Source organism: Apium graveolens, chromosome 8 (genome assembly GCF_009905375.1).
Source record: "Apium graveolens cultivar Ventura chromosome 8, ASM990537v1, whole genome shotgun sequence".
In the NCBI taxonomy this organism is placed as follows: Eukaryota; Viridiplantae; Streptophyta; class Magnoliopsida; order Apiales; family Apiaceae; genus Apium; species Apium graveolens.
This window is the reverse complement of record NC_133654.1, coordinates 173993086-173998507: the sequence shown is the minus strand read 5'-3', so window position 1 is coordinate 173998507 and position 5422 is coordinate 173993086. Positions and strand designations below refer to the sequence as shown.

The window sequence follows — 5422 nt, the reverse complement described above, 5'->3', positions numbered from 1 at the left end:
CAAATCATAAAGGCACTTGTCAAATGACAACTTGCCAATGGTGCAAGGAATGGTGAAGCTACCTGGATCTTTAAGCTTTGGAGGTAACTTTTGCTGCAGAACAGCGCTGCATTCTTCCGTTAGAGCAACGGTCTCAAGGTCATCCAGTTTCACCTTCCTTAAAAGAATACTCTTCATAAACTTCGCATAACTAGGCATTTGCTCCAGAGCCTCAACAAAAGGTATATTGATGTGAAGTTTCTTGAACACCTCCAGAAACTTACCGAACTGCTTATCCAGCTTTTGTTGCTGCAATCTCTTAGGGAAAGGTGGTAGAGGATAGAGCTGTTTTTCCCCTGTATTACCCTCAGGCAGAGTGTGTTCAACAGTAGTCTTCCTTGGTTCCGCCGCTTTCTCCTTGTGCTTAGCTTCTTCATCTCTAACTTCAGCTTCTCCTTCTTTTGCCTTTTCAGCATCAGCAACTTTTCCAGACCTTAAGGTAATAGCCTTGACTTGCTCTTTAGCTTCCTTCCTGCCTGGTACTTCCGTGTCACTGGGAAGTGTTCCAGGTTGATGATTGAGCACTGCATTGGCTATTTGACCGATTTGATTTTCCAAGGTCTTGATAGAAACCGCCTGACTCTTGCATAATAGCTTAAGTTCCTCAAAATCAGCACTAGTAGCTGCAGCTGCACTTCCCTGTTGAGGATATGATTGCTTTTGAGCATACTGCTGTGGTTGCTGGAATCCAGGTGGATTAAACTGTTTACTCACACCTTGTTGATATGGCGGCTGAATAGCATTCTGATTATTATCCCAGCTGAAATTTGGATGATTTCTGTTATTAGGATGATAAGTAGCTGGCACAGGCTGTTGTTGTCGCTGATAATTGTTCACATACTGAACAGATTCATTGACAAGAGAACACTGATCTGTAGCATGAGAACCTGCACAAAGCTCACAGACCATAGCTATTTGATTAACTCCATATGTAGCTAGAGAATCGACCTTCATAGACAGCGCTTGGAGCTGCGCTGCAATAGCGGTGGCTGCATCGACTTCCAGAATACCTGCTACCTTCCCAGGTATCATCCTCTGAGTTGGGTTTTGATGCTTATTTGCAGCCATAGTCTCAATAGGATTATAAGCCTCAGTATAGCTTTTGGCCCACAAAGCGCCTCCAGCTGCTGCATCGAGCAGGGGCCTAGATTGGGCCCCCAAACTATTATAGAAACTAGTGATCACCATCCAATCGGGCATTCCATGATGTGGACACTTTCTCAACATTTCCTTGTAGCGTTCCCAAGCTTCGCACATAGATTCTGTAGGTTGCTGCGCAAACTGAGTAAGAGCACTCCTCATAGCAGCAGTCTTTGCCATCGGATAAAACTTCACCAGAAACTTTTGCGCAAGATCTTTCCAAGTAGTGATGGACCCAGCTGGTTCAGAATGTAACCAGTCCTTAGCTTTGTCCCTCAGTGAGAATGGGAAAAGCCTCAACTCGATAGCCTCATCAGTCACGGCATTATACTTGAAAGTACTGCAGATCTCGACAAAATTTCTTATGTGCATATTGGGGTCTTCAATCGCAGCACCTCCAAAAGAAATAGAATTATGCACCATCTGAATAGTGCCCGGCTTGATTTCAAAGGTGTTAGCTTGAATAGCCGGATGAAGAATGCTTGATTGAATGTCATCAATTTTAGGCCGAGAAAAGTCCATAAGAGCTGGATCGGCCTGAACAATACGATCACCCATGATTACTGGTTCTTTCTGCTCACTTCCTGAATCCGAATCTTCAAAATCTATCTTCTCCGGAATATCAAGAACTTCATCTGTCTCCTCAGCTGTATCCAAAGTCCTCTTGCGAGTACGAGAACGAGTTTGCATAAACGCTCGCTAAAGTACCTGAAACACAAACAGAAACAATAAGTAACAAATACGTCTTAATCATTGAGTCCTAACGACCAATGATGGTAAGTACATAAACTAAACAAATACGTCGAGTCCCCGGCAGCGGCGCCAAAAACTTGTTAGGGCGGAAACATGCGCTAATAATACACACAAGTATACGCGTTCGCAAGTAATATAGAATATTTTCTAGTTCGTTCCCACAGAGACTCAGATTAATTATTGTTCAATTAAACTCACTCACCAATGTATGATTACTTCTCAATGTTAAGACACTAACACTTACAATTGTTGACTAAATATTAACTATAATTAACTACTTAATTAACCACTTAATTAACACTTCGAATTAACAATATTAAAACACTCATGAGATCACAACTTTATTACTACTTCCTTCAATAGTTATTGTTATTACCCTTAGCATGCAACAATGATGATATTAATCGAATAACACGAAACTGATAAAAGCCAACTTTCATTATACTAATACCATTCTACCAAGCATCCACAATTAAGATAGAAGTTGAATAGGCATCAATTATGATGAGTTCCTATATGTCTACAGAAATTGACAGCATAATGATTTAAGCACAAGTTATTCCTTTTGATTACATAGGGCGAATAAAACGGTTAGAGTTACCCACTAATCATGCACCTCATACATGAACCTATGCTAGCATGGCAAGTTCTAAATCTCGAGATCCACCGTCGCTTCACAAGAGATTAACACCCTCTCTTATATGTTCGCGACGCACATAAGATGAATACGCACAACCAATACTAGATATCATACAATCATCACACACTAAAGTATTAAACAATTAACTAAAGAATTCCATAGTAAATCCATTATGACCCCATGATCACGATTAGCCCATGATAGCACTTAATCGTCGTCATGGGTTCATATGAAAACATGATAAATAAACACAAGAGAATAAAACTAAACTAATTATATTAAACCAGAGTATGTCATAAGAGTAATTAGGTTTAAAAGCAAGAAAACTAGCATCCAATGTTACAACGAAATAAAGAATCACAAGAAAATATGCTTCCTCTTCGTTGCGGTGTGCTAAAACGGTCTTCTTCCTTGTCTCCTTCTCTCCTTGCTTAATACCACGATCCAACCTTGTGAAAATGTCTCCAAATCTACTTATATAATAGTCCCATAAAACTCAGATTACATAGAAGTTGGAAGCCAAACAGAAGTAGAAGTCTTAAATAATTTATCTTTTTTCCCGACCATGCGCGGCCGCTCAGGGCGCTCAGGACGCTACTGAAAAATTCCTGAGTTTGCTCCATTTCTTCGCTGTAATCTGCCCCTTTCTTTCCTCTCGCAATGCTTAACACATGCCAAGGCTTATTCTTGATGATTACTCCTCCGAAATGCAATTAATACCCTGAAATACACAAACACTAGAAAAACGCATCAAATACACAAAATACTTGATTTCAAGACACCAATTTAAGCTATTTTAAGACGTTCTTAGTGGTATAAAATGCCACTTATCATTGATTTAGGTTCCTTAAACCCAACCAAGCATCCACAAGACTCCACCATCATCATGAACACATCACAAGCTTTCAAGAAAGGTATAATGTTAGGTCACACTTTCATTGTAGAGGGGGTGAATACAGTGTTTATTACAATCAAATCAAACTTCAAGAACTTATGTAACAGAAAACAAACTTTATTGAAACAATAAACTCTGTTACAATCTGGAACTGTTATCTCTCAGTGATGAACAAAATATCACGAGAGCTGCTAGGGTTAAGTAAATAATATTCTCGATTATGATAACACTTATAGTGTAAACCCTATGTCTGTGTTTATATATTACACAGTTACAAGATAATCGCTAATTGATATGGAATATAATTCTGCTCCTAATATATATCAATCAGATATCTTTTATTCCAAGTATTCCATTCTTTATGAAATTCCTTCTTCATGCATATCTCTTCTTATGTTTATCTTGATCTTCTTAACTTTAATCAGCTGCTGTCCTTATCTGATCGTCCTTCAGCACTTAAGTTCTGATATCTATCTCCTGATGTTTATCTCCTGATAACATAAGTACTGATATCTCTTAAGTCCTGACGTCCAGTATAAGTACTGATCAGTTAAGTACTGATTTGTCCTGTTCAAATAAGATCTGAAATCTAAACATAAAACATATTAGCCATGACATTATCAAATATATCTAACAATCTCCCCCAACTTGTAAATTAGCAAAATATACAAGTTTAACAGATATTTGATGATGTCAAAAACATTAAGTACAAATGCATGAGAATTTAGACAAGATAACTACAACTTACAGTCCTTAAAGCTTTTACCAATTCAACTTCTGATAACAACTTTAGTCTGTATACACATCAGAATTTAAGCAGTTGTAGATCTTCGACTTGGCTTCATCATTTTCTGATCTCTCTGATGTCAGGAGTTGTTCTGAGATAATTCTTCAACAAACATTTCTCAGCATATCTGAGTTCATCAATCATTCTCCGTTTGACATCTTTAAGCTCTGCAGTATCTTCACCAGTTTGAAATATTACAGCTCTGAGATCATTAATCTTTGCTTTTCTCAACTCCTGATCTAGTCTTATGACATAGGCTTTGTCAGACTCTAGATTAAACTCAAGCCCCTTAATACCAAGATATGTTCTGATCTGTGCAGTATTAGGCTTCATATCAACAATATCACCATTATGATTTCTGTACTTTGGAACATATATGCTGTCAGACTTAACAGAATAAAGTCTTTTCTGTCTCTGAATCTGTTCTTTCAAATAGTTTGTAGCAGTCCCTGTCAATCTGTCATCCACTTGAAGTAAGAATAATACATGCTCCAATTCTTCAAAATACTTCAATGGAATGGCATTTTGTCTTATATGATATACCCTACCATCTGTCATGAAATACAACAAGATGTGTTCCTTCAAGTAGGTATGGTAAACCATTTGTACAGATTCCAGTTGATTCAATCTTTCAGGAGTTGCTCCAATACCTGGTTCACTCAAGGAAGTTGGATCATTGGTAGTGTTGTGTACTCTTCTTTCATCAGCACTTCCCAATCCAGTTTTATCTCTTGCTTCCTTTCCAGTAACTACTCTAGCTTCAAAACGACTTGCAGTAGTCTTCAAAGGTTGAGTTTGTTTTGCTTTAGTGAATCCTGGTAGGAGTGTTTTTGATCTTCCTTCTGATATCAAGTTAACTTGAGCTGTGTCAGAGGTTACTTGCTTCTTTTGAATATCAGAACTTTTAATCTCTTGACTCTGAACAACTTGAGCCATGTCAGAGGTTGTTTTAAGAACTTTTCTTGAAGTCAGAGCAAGATTATCTTTGTCATCAGTAATTTCTTCATCTTCAGGAGGTACATAAACTTTAACAGGTTCACCAACCTTTTCTTTACCCTTGGATCTTGGATCTATCTTTGGTTGTGATTTAGCAAATGTTGCTTCAGTTTGTGCCTTTTCTTTAATCACAATACCTTTCAGTTTTGGAAGTGACTTTTTACCAGAAGCT

General features: G+C 38.0%; 1 non-coding gene across 1 annotated transcript; it reads left to right on the top strand.

Moving 5' to 3' along the window:
* Window positions 1-1237: 1237 nt before the first annotated feature.
* LOC141681476 (small nucleolar RNA R71) lies at window positions 1238-1344 on the top strand. Its single transcript, XR_012558907.1, has one exon. It is a non-coding gene; the product is annotated as a small nucleolar RNA R71 (small nucleolar RNA).
* The last annotated feature ends 4078 nt before the right edge of the window (window positions 1345-5422 follow it).